Here is an 18020-nt window from a genome sequence, read left to right on the forward strand (position 1 = left end):
GATTAGTGCATTTTAAAATTCAATGCTTGAGAGGAGAACGAGGTTAACGCCGCGCTGTTGCTGAATGAGCAAACTGTTGATTGTCTAAATCTTTTTTATTCAGGTCTACGTGTTTCAGAGAAAAAAGTGTCCTTCATCAGGACAAGGGAAAAACAACAATACTGTTGATTTTCCCTTGTCCTGATGAAGGAGACTTTTGTTCTCCGAAACGCATAGACCTGAATAAAAATAGAAGATTTAGACAATGAAATGTGTGTTCATTCGGCAACAGCGCGGCATTAACCCCATTCTCCTCTCCAGAATTAAATGTTATTCTGAAGTGTCATATCTGCAGAAGTTTATGATGCTAATTTGGAAGCTTCAAATGGAATTATAAGGGAAAATAAGTATTATTTTAGCTCCACCAAAACCCCAACCGTTCCCGTTCCATCGCTATATGGGTTCCCACTGGTTTTTCCATTGTGGTCCTGCAGAAAATACTTCTATGGTAAAACATATTATGGCATTGGCCTATTCTATCCTATATTGGCCATTTTACATTGACCAGGAATAGGACCTCATAGGCGTCTGATCAGTGGCAGTGAGATTTTTTTTATTTTGTTATGTTTTTTTTTTTTTTTGCTTTTTTCATTCCATGAAGAGTCTTTAAAAACAAATAGATTATCTGTACATCCCATAAAAGGGGTCGCTGAGCACTCACAATACGTACATGCAGGTGATCTGCACTGTGCACCGCAACGCAGGGGAAAGAGTGAAATGGCTGCTGTGTGAGATCTGTTAGCACTTTATGATTGCTGGAGCATTTCAGCAAAACAATATAATTTTATGAGTTTAGAATACACCTTTAAAAGAGTTTTCCAAATGCAAGTAAATAAACAGGAATTATATTTTCTTTCATATATGATTTTTTTTTCTAAATTATATTTTATATTGTAAGCTCCTATGGTCAGTGAAGTCCTCTCTCTCCTGTAAAGTGTAAGGTCTTATGGTCAGTGGGGTCCTCTCTCTCCTGTAGAGTGTAAGCTCTTATAGTCAGTGAAGCCCTCCCATTCTCTCTCTCCTGTAGAGTGTAAGCTCTTATGGTCAGTGGGGTCCTCTCTCTCCTGTAGAGTGTAATCTCTTATGGTTAGTAAGGTCCTCTCTCTCTTGTAGAGTGTAAGCTCTTATCGTCAGTGGGGTCCTCTCTCTCCTGTAGAGTGTAAGCTCTTATGGTCAGAGGGATCCTCTCTCTCCTGTAGAGTGTAATCTCTTATGGTCAAAGGGGTCCTCTCTCTCTCGTAGAGTGTAAGCTCTTATGGTCATTGGGTCCTCTCTCTCCTGTAGAGTGTAAGCTCTTATGGTCAGAGGGATCCTCTCTCTCCTGTAGAGTGTAAGCTCTTATGGTCAGAGGGATCCTCTCTCTCTTGTAGAGTATAAGCGCTTATAGTCAGTGGGGTCCTCTCTCTCCTGTAGAGTGTAAGCGCTTATATTCAGTGGGGTCTTCTCTCTCCTGTAGAGTGTAAGTGCTTATAGTCAGTGGGGTCCTCTCTCTCTCTTTCTCTCTACTGTAGATGGTAAGATCTTACAGATGCCAGGGTCCTTTCTTTCTTTCCTGTAGAGTATAAGCTCTTGTGGTCAGCAGTGTCCTCGCTCTCCTGTAGAGTTTAAGCTCTTATGGTTAGAGGAGTCCTCTCTCTCTCTTTCCTGTAGAGTGTAAGCTCTTATGGTCAGAGGGGTCCTCTCTCTCTTTCCTGTAGAGTGTAAGCTCTTATGATCGGTGTGCTCCTCGCTCTTTCTCTCTCCTGTAGCATGTAAGTGAGGTCATCTCTTTACTTACACGTTTTTCAGTATATGTACACACATTTCTGAGCCACAAACCAAGCTTTTTGTGAAAATTTGCAAATTCGAATATGAAAAAACCAATTCAGCTCTAGTAATTAGTGTTAGTCATTTCATGTTTTGTCGAAGCCCGAAGGGATTAAAAGAAGCTCAAAAAGACTGAACTCATACACAGCAAGTCATTTTAACTTTGCAATGCATGTGGATTATTTTTTTCTTTTTTTTGTATTGTGTGCACATACCCCTAGAACAAGTCATCATTCAGACATCATGGAAATGGCAATGAATTAAAATAGCATAGCAGAATAATTAAAAATAACCTTTAATTAGATAATAATTCAGCTTAAACTCACTAAACCTACGAAATTGCGATAATTCCGCTGTTAACGTCTCGGAAAATAAAGGTGTATAGTGTACACTATGAATTATTGTATATACTTTCTTTATTTTTTGATTATATGTTTGTATTTTCACCCTAGCGACTTGATAAAGACCCGGAGGGTCGAAACGTCGTTAGATGTTTGCTTCTTCACGTTTCAATAAATTTTGCTCACGTTTATTTCACCTAAAAAACGAGTGCAGTGAATTTATTATTATATCGGAAAATAAAGGGACTTTTACGTTGCGAAACAATAACACATTTTGCACTACTAAATTAGAAGAACAGGACTATAAAATAGTAAGAAATAGTAATGGCAAAAAAAAAATATATGATAATGATACACTTAGTATTCTCATTTCCAGGTATCTCCGCACAGGCCTAATTAATGGGGTAGATGTGATTTAGGGAGTCTGGCTTAGAATGACCTTGAGGATCATCATTAACTCTAAGACTTGTTAAAAAAAAGAACTTGTTCTCATTCCTTCAGGATGGAATGGAGGGCCGGGGGTATCCTTTACTCTCCAGGAGCGGCTGCTTTCATGCATCTTTCCAGCACTAAGCCCCGTCTACTTGTTTCTAGAACGGCCTCACATGAACACATTTATTATACCAGCCAATTAACTGTGCATTAATTATAGCAATATCATAAGAGTTGAATTCTAATAGACAGCTTATGCTCATGTCAAAACGTCCCAAGGGAAGAGGCTACAACGAGAGGTAAAAATAATAAAAAAAAAATAGAAAAAAAAAACTCTTTCCTATCGCGAATTGTTACTGTGAATATATAGCGACTTAATAGTATGGTAATAATAAAGGGGCCCAAAGGACCGGCAGAATGATGCTCCTTAGCATCTACATGTTTCCATATTTGCATTATACTCTTTAACCTTCTGCTTTATCGCTCAAGGGTAAGAGACTAATATATTCTTCTATAAAGTTGACATAAAGCCACCGAGATCCATGAGGACGAAAAAGGCATTAGCCTCAATCGGGCTAAAAAAAAAAGAAAACAACAAATATGTTTTGTTTATATTTCTGTATTCATACATCATTTTATTATGGCCATATGTTAACTACTTCATCCTCAATAGCACAGAGGATTTCAGGCAGGGAGTAGGCCGATCTTGTGCAAGCATACGCGGAACGTTGCATAGTCAAAGTGGCTACGCCTTGGCATGCAGAGGATTTCAGCTGAGGAAGACTTTTGTAAGAGGATGAAGGAAGTAGAGAAATCAAGAAGGTCATAAACCAGAAGACACATGGTAGAAGTTGTAAGAACTCCAGAAGCACAGAGTATTTCAGGTGGGGAGTGGGCCGATCTTGTATAAGTTACATAGTTAAAGTGGCTACATCTTTGCGCGCAGAGGATTTCGGCTGAGAACGGCTTTTATAAGAGGTTGAAAGGAATACAGCCACCAAGAAGGTCGTAAACCAGAAGACACATGATAGAAGTTGTAAGGACTCCAGCAGCACAAAGTATTTCAGGCAGGGAGTGGGCCAATATTCTGAAAGTTATATAGTCAAAGTGGCTACATCTTAGCATGCAAAGGATTTTGGGTGAGGAGCGCTTTTGCAAGAGGATGAAGGGAACAGAGCCACCAAGAAGGTCGTCAACCAGAAGACACATGATAGAAGTTGTAAGGACTCCAGCAGCACAGAGTATTTCAGGCAGGGAGTGGGCCGATCCTGTGTAAATTACATAGTCAAAGTGGCTACATCTTGGCGGGCAGAGGATTTCTGGTGAGGATGTTTTTTTAAAAGGATGAAGGGAATAGAGCCACCAAGAAGGTTGTAAACCAGAAGACACATGGTAGAAGTTGTAAGGACTCCAGGAGCACAGTGCATTTCAGGCAGAGAGTGGGCGAAATTGCATAGTCAAAGTGGCTACATCTTGGCACGCAAAGGATATTGTGTGAGGAGGGCTTTTGTAAGAGGATGAAGGGAACAGAGCCTCAGGGGAGCTCGTAATCCAGAAGACACATGATAGAAGTTGTAAGGACTTCAGCAGCACGGAGGATTTCAGGCAGGGAGTGGGCCAATATTCTGAAAGTTATATAGTCAAAGTGGCTATATCTTGGCACGCAAAGGATTTTGGGTGAGGAGGGCTTTTGCAAGAGGATGAAGGGAACAGAGACACCAAGAAGGTCGTAAACCAAAAGACACATGATAGAAGTTGTAAGGACTCTAGCAGCACAGAGTATTTCAGGCAGGGAGTGGGCCGATCTTGTGTAAATTACATAGTCAAAGTGGCTACATCTTGGCACACAGAGGATTTCTGGTGAGGAGAGCTTTTGTAAGAGGATGAAGGGAATAAATCAACCAAGGAGGTCATAAACCAGTAGACATATGGTATAAGTTGTAAGAGCTCCAGCAGCACAGAGTATTTCAGGAGAGGAGTGGGACGATCTTGTGTAAATAACATTGTCAAAATGGGTACATCTTGGCATGCAGAGGATTTCGGCTGCAGAGGGTTTTTATAAGCGGTTGAAGCGAATAGAAGCACCAAGGAGGTCTTAAAACAGAAGACACATGGTAGAAGTTGTAAGGACTCCAGAAACAGAGAGTATTTCAGGAGAACAGTAGGCCGATATTCAGTATTATATAGTCAAAGTGGCTACATCTTGGCACACAGAGGATTTCTGCTGAGGACGGCTTTTGTCAGAAGATGAAAGGAATAGAGCAACCAAGCAGGTCGTATACCGGAAGACACATGGTAGAAGTTGTAAGGACTCCAGCAGCACAGAGCATTTTAGGAGAGGAGTAGGCCGATCTTGTTTACGCATGCACGGAAGGGTCCATAGGGAAAGTGTCTACTTCTAGGCACATATAGGATTACGGCAGTGGAGGGCTTTTATAATACGTTGCAGGGAATAGAGCCACCAAGGAGGTGGTAAACCAGAAGACACATGGTAGAAGTTCCAAGGACTCCAGCAGCACAGAGTATTTCAGGCAGGGAGTGGGCCGATCTTGTGTAAGTTATATAGTCAAAGTGGCTACTTCTTGGCGCACAGAGGAAAAAAATACACATATTTGGTATCTTCAAGTTCAGAAATGTCCGATCTATCAAAATAAAAGATCACTGAATCTGATCGGTACACAGCGTAGTGAGAAAGAAAATTAAAATACTAGAATTACGTTTTTTTGGTTATCGCAATATTGCATTAAATTGCAATAAAAGGCGATCAAAACATTGCATCTACCCAAAAATTATATCATTAATATTTCACCTCAAGACGCAAAAAATAAGCCATCACTGAGACCCAGATTCCAAAAAATGACAACGCAACAGGTCTCAGAAAATGGCAACAAAAGTGCAATAGTTTTTTGAAAAAACTTCTGAATTATTTTTCACCAATTAGATAAAAGTAAAACTATACATATTTGGTATCTGTGAACTCGTTCTGACCTGGGGAATCATAATACTAGGACAGTTTTACCATATAGTGAACATGGTAAATAAAATAAATAAATATTTAAATACATAAATATTTTAAAAAATTGTGGAATTGCACTTTTTTTTAAATTTCACCACATTTGGAATTTTTTTTCCCCTTTTCCAGTACAATATGGGGCAGAATGAATGGTGTAATTCAAAAGTACAACTCGTCCTGCAAAAAACAAGCTCTTATATGGCTATATTGATGGAAAAATAAAAAAGGTATGACTCTTGGAAGAAAGGGTGGAAAAAGCGAAAAGCGATAAATTAAAAGTTGGTTAAAATTATTTTTGCTCTTCGGTGAATACCCTGAGGAGCTCCTCATATTAACCCATGATCCATGTCCTCACTTACACATGGTATGAAATTAAAGGTAGATCAAACATTGGCTTGCTGATGGTTTCCATCCATGTAGAGATTTGACATGTTTTCTTTCATGATTCTGTAAAAATAAAATAAAATAAATAGCAAAAAGATCTTACAGAAACGCTGAACTTAAAATGTTTGCACCTCCCTAGAGGAAACAAAAATCAAAATGTGTCACCAAATCAAATATCTAATTACAAAATATACTTTGCAAAACCAACATCAAATCATATTTACTTCATCGTCATCCAATGGAAATAATAAATAGTTTACAAAGAAACTGCACCAACTATTTGGGTGTGAAATATTTTAGGATCAAGAATCGCAGTGCCAAAACAAGAAGGACATTCGTCTGCTGGGAGTCAGCAGAAAGAACAAGGCTTTTCTTTGCATGCCATTCAATGTGACATAACATTGGAAATAATGCAGAAAGCCAAAAATGCTGTCTCCCCGCACTGAGCTGAATAAGAATTTTGACAGTTGCTCAAATAAAAAAAAATAAAAAAAAATTCTTCAAAGCTAAAGTATAAATCTCTGTGGGATTAGTGGATTTTGAAGCTTTGGAAAATCTGCGAAAATGTTTCAATGTTTATTTGGCATGAAGGAACATTTGGGTAATGTTGGAGATTATAAAAATGGATCCTCAGGTTTTATTTTTTTCCCCTGCTTATTATAGATACTTTGACATTTTTATATATATATATATATATATATATATATATATATATCTATATATATATATATATATATATAGATATATATAGATATATATGTATGTATATATATATATATACATATATATCTATATAATATATATATATATATATATATATATATATATATACGCAGTATATATATATATATATATATATATATATATAATATATAAAGCTGAATGTATGTATATATTCATGTATGTGTGTATGTCCGTTAAAGGGATTCGCACCATCGCATGTATAATCACAAATTTTTGCACAAACACCCCATTTGACTCAGGGAACGTCATAGACTATGTTTTGACGGTAAATGTTAACCCCGCGCTTTACAGTTATTCACCAAAAACCTGCCTCCATTAAAGTCAATGGAGCTGGGAGCCACAGTGCAACCAGAACTTCAGAAGAATACGCAGCCACGCCCTTGAATGGAATGTTCACATGTCACAATGGAGCCAGGGAAAGCAATGACAAATAGAGACAGACAGACAGAGAAAGAGACAGACAGACAGAGACAGGCAGAAACAAACAAAGAGACAGACAGAGAAAGAGAGAGACAGACAGAGACAGACAAAGAAACAGACAGACAAAGAAACAGACAGACAAAGAAACAGACAGACAAAGAGACAGACAGGCAAAGAGACAAACAGGGAAAGACAGTGAAAGAGTCAGACAGGGAAAGAGACAGAAAGAGACAGACAAAGAAAGAGATAGCAAGACAGGCAGGGAAAAAGAGAGACAGAAAGGGAAAGAGACAGACAGAGACAGACAAAGAGGTAGAGAGAAACAGACAGAGACAGACAGACACAGACAAAGAAAGACAAACAGAGGGTGAAACAGACAGACTTGGAGAGAAACAGAGAGACAGTTACTATCCGGGCAACACCGGGTGCTACAGCTAGTATATATAAAGCTGAGTGTATGTATGAGTGTATGTATGTATGTATGTATGTATGGTCACTAAAGGAATCCTCACCGTCGCACTTACATCACAAAATTTTGCACAGACACTCCATGTGACTAAGGGAACGTCATTGACTATGTTTTAAGGGGGAAAATTTAACCCCGTGCTTTGTTAGGATAAGTCATCAGAATGGTGAGAGTCCAACATTCAACCATTTGAAGGTCAGCTATTAACAGTGAAGGAGATGGATCACCACCACTTCGTGCACTGTGTAGTGATTGTTCTCTGGTGAAACGGCTTAGATACCATTGAAAGGAATGTCATTTGAGCTGCAGGACCTATGAATGGCCACTAAAGATTACAATTTTCAGCCTCGAGACCAGAAAACAGCTGATTGGTGGTAGAGGGTGGTAAGGACTTTCAATTATCTGATATTGTTGACAGTGATGGGTGAGCACTAAAATGCTTTAATGCCCGTTACTCTATTCGAGCTGGTCAGATACTCGAACAGGCTCAACACGAGTAACGAGCATTATGGAAAATCAATGGTTGGCCTGTTCGGGTCTCTGCCCACATACAGCCAGCCATAAATAGAGCATTTCCCAGGGGAAGGAGGGTTTTATTTTGTTGTTGGTCAAACTACATCTGAAAACGTTGTTTCAACCCCAGTGATAGCCATTCAGATACTGCAAGCCGGCTCTCCCTGTAGTGCCTGCACACATCATGCAGTGAAGCAAGCCTGTGTGTTGTGATCATTGCTTCAAGGACAAAGTATCCGAGCACCTGCGATACTCAGCCGAGATCCACAAGTACCCAAGCATGCTTATGCTCAAGCAAGTAATGGGCAGTGCCAATTACATTCGCCCATCACTACTGATGATGACCAATTCTAATGATTGGTTGAAAACTGAGCAATCTCTTCTAATTTGATTTGGACAGATTCACTCAATTTGGGATGGGGATGGAGACTCAATTCACATGGACTAAATACAGTGTAAATTGAATCTTCCGGGAAGGGATTCATAAATAAATAAACTCATATACTCGCCTCTCCTTGGTCCTCTCTATGACTGTCGCACCTGTGTCTTCCTTGCTTTTTCCCTTGAGGGGGTTCATCTTCTGTCATATTTTCCCTCCTAGTCTTCCAGCATGGGCCGCCATTGACTAGACCACAGATAGCCATGTTGATACCCCAAGTGACTGCATGGAAGCCTGGTCAGTGTTACAGCTGGACGACCTGAGGGAAGAAAAGACCAAAGAGAAACTAATTGCAGGACAAATTGGAGGATGCCTAACCCTAAAGGGTGCTTTACACGAGACGATCTATCGTGCGATAGATCATCGGGGTCATGGTTTTTGTGACGCAGATACGGCATCGCTTGCGACGTCGGGCTGTGTGACACCTCCGAGCGACACAGTATCGCTCACAAATCGTGAGTCGGTTACTCGTCGCTCGGTTTCATAATTTTGTTTAATTAAAATGGCGCCGGTTGCTCATCATTCCCGGGGTAGCACACGCCGCTCCGTGTGACACCCCAGGAACGATGAACAGCAGCTTACCTCTGTCCCGCGGCACCCACCGGCTATGCGGAATTAAAGAGGTGGGCAGGATGTTTACGTCACGCTCATCTCCGCCTATCCGCCTCTATTGGCCGGCAGCTGTGTGATGTCGCTGTGACGCCGAACGTCCCTCCCCCTTCAGGAATAGGATGTTCGCCGCCCACTGCGAGGTCGCACAGCAGGTAAGTGCGTGCGACGGGGGTTAACGACTTTGTCCGCCACGGGCAACTAATTGCCCGTGACGCGCAAACGAGGGGGGGTACGATCGATCGTGAAACTGCACGATAGATCGTACCGTGTAAAGCAGGCTTAAGGATCTAGCAAAATGTTGGTCGCATCAATTAAATCCCTCAAAATTTGAATATATTTTAATCTGAATTTCTTGGGAAAGTTGTAATAAAAATGATTTGTTCATCTCTTGGACTATGTTGGTTGTCAATATCTAAGAACTAGATCTAAGAAGAAGAAACTCAAGGATTTCTAAAAACTAATTTTTAATATTAATCCAGTGCTTGGTAATGTTCAACCATGAAGCTAAAGGTTTTAGAGACCATAAATATTTGGGGTCAGGATATTCATACTGAATTCCCTAGTATTATTCCAGTATTTGTCACAAATAACGAGCCTGATGCAAGTCAATGAGGAACCCGAGCATTTTTCTGGGAAATCTTCAAAAAAAATGATTGGGTTCTCCATTGACTTGCACTAGGTTCGTTATTTGTGACGAATACTGGAATATTACTAGGTATTCGGTATGACTATCCAAAACCCGAATATTTTGTATTCTATCATCACTATTGACCAGTTCCTTATATTCCTAAAGTTTCGTTTTGTGTAATTTCTGCGGAATGGAATGAGCCTCGTCTGAAATGAAGCTTTCCATGTCCCAAGTTTCGTTGTGAATGTGTTTGAGTGTTCGGAGGGTGGTCACGTGAGCGGCACGGTACACCAGAGCATGTGGTGCTCACCATCCTCCTGGGGATTATCTTTAATATTGAAATATTGCTAACAACCTCCAAGAACTTCATATGAGAGCGGCGCCTGCCTTTGGGTGCCCTTTTCCATCTGTTGATAAGACATGTGTGACCATGCTTTGCAAAGGTAATGGTGTGAGGACATTACAGCTGTTCATTACAGACATCCAGGAAAAAATGTGCACTCCGCTAATGATGCTGAAGTAGGTAAATCTCACCATAAGCCGCCTTTACACCAACGCAGCCGCTGTTAATGCATTATAATTTGTGGCCCAAAAATGAAGATTAACTTCAATATTCCAAGGGCAGAGGGCACTTCATCATGGCACAGTAAGCTACGTACAATGAGTCTCAAGGTCCTCAATCGAAGGGCATCCTTCTAAATTCCAAGAAAATAGCAAATAAATACTCAAAAGTTTTTTCATTTATTTTATTTTCCCAAGAAAAGGCGCAGAAGCCTCTCTGCCCTTGGGCCCTGATTTGGACTCTGGCCAGGGCAACATTGGCACGGAGTTTTTATGTTCTTTTCTGCAGGGTTTCCTGTAGTCTTATGGACTCCTTCCTTCAAAACCGGTCTAATTGGTTTACTTTTATATTTTCAGTCACAATATTGTGAGATCATTATTCAGACATAATTTGTACTTCCAAGAAAACAATTTTCATTAGCGATTTTAATCCATTTTTGGTCCATGTGTCCATTTATTTACTATCAATGTGACAATCCTCGTAGGTGGAAAAATAAAATCTACGCTTCTTCCACCCAATAAATGAGACTCGGATTCTGCACACATGGCATATGTTCACTGTCCGCTTTTTTCATGCCCCTATTTGCTTGAATGAGTGAGACTGATCCGCACTTTGGACATTTTTTTTGTGTTTTTGTTTTTTTTGCCATCAAGTTAGCAGGACGATTCATTTTAGAATTTTTGCAAATTTTGCAATTTGCCCACAAGTTTACCTCTTTAAGGAAATACGTGGTCCATAAAGTTGCTGTCAGCCTTTCTATAGCTTACAGGGGTTGTCTGACGCAGACAGAATTTCTTTTTAGGCATGGATGTTATTAAAATAAAAAAGATAAAAAATAATGATGCATAGTCATTAGTGATGAGCGAGCACTTCCATGCTCGGAATTCGGAACGAGCTGATGGAAACTCAGATGGGCGCGCCTCGTGTACCAAGCATAATGGAAGTCAAAGGGGAACTCAGCACTTTTCCCAAAAATGTCCCAGAAAAATGCTCGAGTTCCCGATTGACTTCCGATATACTTGGTTGACAAGTGGAGCACTTCCGAGTGTCCAACTGTTCGTCACACATAATGAGCACCGTAGCATAGTAGTGCTCACCATCTCTAGTTCCGAGTACCAAGCACCCGAGCATGGTAGTGCTCACTCATCACTAGTTATGAGGACCAAGCACCCGAGCATGGTAGTGCTTGCTCATCACTAGTTATGAGTACTGAGCACCCGAGCATGGTAGTGCCCGCTCATCACTAGTTATGAGTACTGAGCACCTGAGCATGGTAGTGCCCGCTCATCACTAGTTATGAGTACTGAGCACCCGAGCATGGTAGTGCCCGCTCATCACTAGTTATGAGTACTGAGCACCTGAGCATGGTAGTGCCCGCTCATCACTAGTTATGAGTACTGAGCACCCGAGCATGGTAGTGCCCGCTCATCACTAGTTATGAGTACTGAGCACCTGAGCATGGTAGTGCCCGCTCATCACTAGTTATGAGTACTGAGCACCTGAGCATGGTAGTGCCCGCTCATCACTAGTTATGAGTACTGAGCACCTGAGCATGGTAGTACTTGCTCATCACTAGTTATGAGTACTGAGCACCCCTACCCATTACCCTTTTTCACCCTCGTAAAAATAAATAACCCTATAATCACCTCTGATGCAGCTACGGTTCCAGTGATGTCTAAAGCCGCGTTCCTGGGACCCACATGACAGTGTTATGACACACGAGCCCTGAGACCAATCAGAATCGGCTTTCTTCTTTCTGCCTTTGGACACTTGAGCAGGAAGTTAGCGCTGCGCTCACATCCTGCTGAAGTATCTGAAGGCAGGAAGACAGATGCTGGGCGTTGATTGGTCGCAGGGCTCACATGTCATAACACTGTCACGTGGGTCCCGGGAACACAGCTTTAGACATCGCTGGAACCACAGCTGCACCAGAGGTGAGTACAGGCTTATTTATTTTTACGGAGGCAAGCAAAAGGGATTAGTAGGGGTAATCCAAGTAATGGACAACCCCTTTTATATTGTGGCACATTGTGCTTCTTCTTTTTTTAGTTTCGGGGTGTGTTGGCACTTATTTAGGTGGGTTCCAGGCAGAAAAAATGTGTGCATATATCCTTAGATAAAAATTCTGAAGTCTTGCAATTTTCACTCCGCCGACTGAGCCTCATGTTAGGCTGATACCTCCTGTTCTGTAGAGATCAATTCTCAATAGTCATCTCATTATCATTACGGACAGGCAATCACAGGATTTTTTGTTTTTACTATTAAGCATACACAAGAAAAACTGGAGAAGATAAAATATACTTTAAAAAACATTTTGGTTGGTTCATTACATTTTATTTTTAATCTGGAAAATCTTTTGCTGCTGCCCAATCCACCCCCTTAATGTGAAAGTCTGGTCAAAGAATATTCATTAAATATCACAGAAAATCAATTTAAAGGGGCAGACTTGTGGAGGATTAGAATAGACAAGGACAGCTGCATGGGTAATGGAGAACAGACGTGATGGACAGTGCTGTAAATAAAACTGAAAACTAGAACTTGATCTTTAATTGCCTTTCAAAACGCTAACGAATTAAATGGCTAACGCAGGATTTGTGGAGCGTCTACGGCTCTGTCTATCGTCTTTTCAGGGAAAAATGATCATTAGTGAACACCAGGTGCGGGTATAGGAAGCGGGCAGAATATTAAATAACCATGGTGCAAATACAACTATGTACAAGAAAGGGGCCAGCATTTTGTATTTTAGGCTTTCGCTGTTAGTTTCTCCCAGAATTTGCATCTCATTTTGCAGGACACTTTTTATCCGACCCCATATACCTGGAAATTCCCCACAACCCCAGGGGCACCCACTGTATGGAAATAGATAGAAGCGGACTGTCTTTTGTCTAACTATTGATCCTTCTATTTATCTGTCATCTATATATCCCTCTATCTACATATTTATCTATCCATCTATCATCTTATCTATCATCTATCCTTCAATCTATCTATATATCTATTGATCCTTCAATTTCTCTATCCCTCTATCTACCTATCAACTGTATTTATCTATCCATCCATTATTTTATCTATCTATCTATCTAACAATCCTTCTATCTATCTATCTATCTATCTATCTATCCATTGCTATTTATCTATCTATCCATCAACTTATCTTCCATCTATCCTCTTTCAATCTATCTATATATCTATTAATCATTCTATTTATCTATCCCTCTATCTATTTATCTATCTATTCACCCATCATCTTATCTATCTATCTGTCCCTTTATCTATCTACCTATTTATTTATTTATTTATCTACCTATTCTTTTACCTATCCATCCATCATGTTATCTATCATCTATTCCTCTATCTATCTATCTATCCCTCTATCTATCTATCTATCTATCTATCTCTCTGTCTATCCCTCTATCTACTTACCTACCTACCTACCTATTTATCCATCTACCTATCCTTTTATTATCTATCTATCCAATCCATCCATCATCTTTACCTATCTGTCCATCTATCATCTTATCTATCTATTTATCATCTAGCCTTCTATCTATCTATCTATTGATCCTTCTGTCGCGGGCGGAGAGGGGTTTTTGTAAACGCCACTCGCCTGGGGAATCTCTGGCGCTCGGGTCCGGTGCTTCTGCTCCTCGGTGGGTCGAGCACGAGGCCGGACCCGGGGGCTCGAGCAGCGCCTCCTAGCCCACGAGTGAAAAGGGGAAAGGTTTGGTGGTGGGATGTCGGTTGTGACGCCACCCACGGGGTCGTGGTGATGGTGGGCACCACCGCTGCTGGTGACGGGGGTTCCCGGGAGCGATGGCGGGGAGCAGCTGAGGTGTTGGCCCCTCCGTGGGTAGGGGCGGTTGGTCCCGGGGCCCCGGTTCTGGAGAGGTTTGGTTGGATGGATGTTGGTGGGTAGGGGCTAGGTGCAGGTGCCGATGCAGGGAGGCAGCGCAGCAGCGGGGCAGCGATACGGTGCCGCTCTGTGCTAAATGGCACTGGTGTACTCACTCAGGTAGTCAATAACAGAGTCTCTGGTCAACCAAACGGCTGGATGGACGGGGCCCGCAGTCGGCTGCGGTGTCTTCACTCTCCCCGGACGGATTGATGGTGGCTGTCGTTCCCTGCACCTATGTGTAAGTGTTTGACCCCTATGGATTCCCATGGGTGGTCCGCTCCCCGGCTTGTACGTGTACCCGCAGGCACTGGCCCTAGGATCTCTGGCCGTTGGCGGTGGCTCTTATCCGGACGGGTTGGGCTGTTGCCTTCTGACGGGACTTGGGTGGGAATGAACCCCTGAGGTCCAGACCGCAATCAGAGAATTTGACCGTTACGGCGGCTTCCGAGCCTAGTCGGGGTCTGAGTACCCTGCCTTGGTGCTTAGCTTCACTCCGCTCCCCGGTTCGGTACCGGCGGGCCACCGCCCGACCCCAGTCCTACAGTTCCGCAGACGTCCACTAACTCCTCCAGACGGCCACGACCGTCTGCTGACCTTGTGGATGGTGCCTGGGCTCCGACCCAGACACACACAGTCTCCACTTCACTCCTCAACTCCTCAACTTCACTAAAACTTCACTGAACTCACTACTTTTCCCGCCTCCAGGCCTGTGAACTCCTCAGTGGTTGGGGCCAACTGCCTGGCTCCGCCCCACCTGGTGTGGACATCAGACCCTGGAGGAAGGCAACAAGGGTTTTGTTTGACTGGTGTTCCTGACCGGGGGAAGGGGGTGTGTATGTGTGTGATGTTATTCTGTGACCTCTGGGGTCCAGGGCGTCACACTTCTATCTGTTATCTATCCCTCTATCTTTCTATCTATTTATCTATCTACCTATCATTTTATCTATCCATTCATCATCTTATTAATCATCTATCCTTCTATTTATATATGTATTGATCCTTCTATTTATCTGTCTCTCTACCTATCCTTCTATGTATCCCTCTATCTATTTACCTACCTATTTATCCATCTACCTATCCTTTATCATCTTTATCTATCCATCCATCTATCCCTCTATCTATCTATCTATCTATCTATCCCTCTATCTATCCCTCTATCTATCTATCTATCCCTCTATCTATCTATCTATCTATATCTATCTATCTATCTATCCCTCTATCCCTCTATCTATCTATCTATCTATCTATATCTATCTATCTATCTATCTATCTATCTATCCCTCTATCTATCTATCTATCTATCTATCTATCTCTATATATCTATATCTATCTATCTATCCCTCTATTTATCTATCTATCTATCTATCTATCTATCGCTATCTATCTATCTATCTATCTATCTATCTATCTATCTATCTATCTATCTATCTATCCCTCTATCTATCCATCCCTCTATCTATCTATCTATCTATGTATCTATCTATCCCTCTATCTATCTATCTATCTATCCATCCCTCTATCTATCTATCTATCTATCTATCTATCTATCTATCTATCTATCCATCCCTCTATCTATCTATCTATCTATCTATCTATCTATCTATCTATCTATCTATGTATCTATCTATCCCTCTATCTATCTATCTATCCATCCCTCTATCTATCTATCTATGTATCTATCTATCCATCCTAAATAGGACCCTGTGCTGTGTGGCACCTCCCAGCGTTGCTCCGTCCATCATATTTTCTATGTAAATGACCTCCTTCTCTGACCTGACTGTACATTTCCCATCCTCTCAGACCCCTGAGCTACACCTTTCCCACATTTGCAGGACGGCTCCTCGGATGATGTGTAGCAGCTCTCATGGTTCAAATTAACGACCTCTCGGCGCCTTTCACCTTTACCGCCCGGACATTTTCATTTGGTTTCGTGGAACTGTACATCTGTTTCTACGAAGATTTATAGAGAATCTTCCTTCCATCACTATAGTGGAAGGGACGACGCGGGATGATAAGGCGCTGGAGAGGTATTGCCGTGACTAGGCCATCAGTCATGATAACCTGGGCTCAAGAGCTTGAGAGATGAGACCACAGGAAGCCATTTATAATAGAAAAAGGATTTTTAAGGACAAATTTATGGAAATATTAATTGTGTCTTTGGCTCCTGATCTTATAAGATTAGTCGGGCATTTTTTAATTGTATCCTATGTGTATATGGGGGTTATTTTACTCATCAACACGATGGATAGATAGAAAGATAGATAGATAGATAGATAGATAGATAGATAGAGGGATAGATAGATAGATACAGGGATAGATAGATAGATAGATAGATAGATAGATAGATAGATAGATAGATAGATAGATAGATAGAGGGATAGATAGATAGAGGGATAGATAGATAGAGGGATAGATAGATAGATAGATAGATAGATAGATAGATAGATAGATAGATAGATAGATAGATAGATAGATAGATAGATAGATAGAGGGATAGATAGATAGATAGATAGATAGATAGATAGATAGATAGATAGATAGAGGGATAGATAGATAGAGGGATAGATAGATAGATAGAGGGATAGATAGATAGATAGATAGATAGATAGATAGATAGATAGATAGATAGATAGATAGATAGGGGGATAGATAGATAGAGGGATAGATAGATAGATAGATAGAGGGATAGATAGATAGAGGGATAGATAGATAGATAGATAGAGGGATAGATAGATAGAGGGATAGATAGATAGATAGATAGATAGATAGAGGGATAGATAGATAGATAGATAGATAGATAGATAGATAGATAGATAGAGGGATAGATAGATAGAGGGATAGATAGATAGATAGATGGATAGATAGATAGATAGAGGGATAGATAGATAGATAGAGGGATAGATAGATGGATAGATAAATAGATAGATAGAGGGATAGATAGAGGAATAGATGGATGGATAGATAGATAGATAGATAGATAGATAGATAGATAAATAGATGCATTGATGGAAAGATGGATGAAATAGAATACAAAAAGATTGGAAGTCCCAAATTGGACATGTCATATCCCGAAAGGGAAACCGTCAGTAAGATCAACCCTCCTAAACCGTCTATATGGACACGTAGGTCATAGGAAGCTGAGTAAAATCATGCCATGATATCTGCAATCCAATGTTTTATTCCCGAGAAATCTACAATATTCTTAACCCCTTCACCACCCAGGCGATTTTCCGTTTTTCATTTTCATTTTTTCCTCCCCTTTTTCCGAGAGCCTTAACTTATTTTTTCGTTAATATTGCCAGTTGAGAGCTTGTTTTTGTGGCACGAGTTGTACCTTTGAATACCACTATTCATTTTACCATATAGTGTACTGGAAAATGGGAAAAACATTACAAATGTGGAGAAATTGTCAAAAAAAGTGAGGTTGCAGGATGGTTTTTTTGGGGGTTTTTTTTTATTCACCATGTTCACTCTATGGTAAAACCGACATGTCCATAGGATGCCTTATGTCAGTACGAGTTCGTAGATACCAAACGTGTATAGTTTTACTTTTGTCTACGTGGTGAAAATAAAATTCAGAAGTTTGTAGAAAAAAAGAATTACGCATTTGTCGCCCTTTTCCAAGACCCGCTGCCTTCTCATTTTCAGGTTCTGGGGCTCAGAGACGGCTTTTTTTTGCGTGTTGAGCTGATATTTTTAATTATACCATTCTTCCATAGATGCTGT

The 18020-nt window shown here is 40.9% G+C and overlaps 1 protein-coding gene and 1 long non-coding RNA gene across 17 annotated transcripts in view; one reads left to right on the forward strand and one right to left on the reverse strand.

The window, feature by feature from the left end:
* The window catches only part of CELF4 (CUGBP Elav-like family member 4), a 1553364-nt gene that overhangs the window by 227967 nt on the left and 1307377 nt on the right, over positions 1–18020 (forward strand). The window lies entirely within an intron of this gene.
* LOC142256169 (uncharacterized) lies at positions 2166–12158 on the reverse strand. The gene is made up of 4 exons (XR_012727494.1): positions 12046–12158; positions 8668–8856; positions 5991–6078; positions 2166–2383 (listed from the first exon to the last, which is right to left on the reverse strand). It is a non-coding gene; the product is annotated as an uncharacterized LOC142256169 (long non-coding RNA).

The sequence above is a fragment of the Anomaloglossus baeobatrachus genome, chromosome 1, assembly GCF_048569485.1.
Source record: "Anomaloglossus baeobatrachus isolate aAnoBae1 chromosome 1, aAnoBae1.hap1, whole genome shotgun sequence".
NCBI lineage: Eukaryota > Metazoa > Chordata > Amphibia > Anura > Aromobatidae > Anomaloglossus > Anomaloglossus baeobatrachus.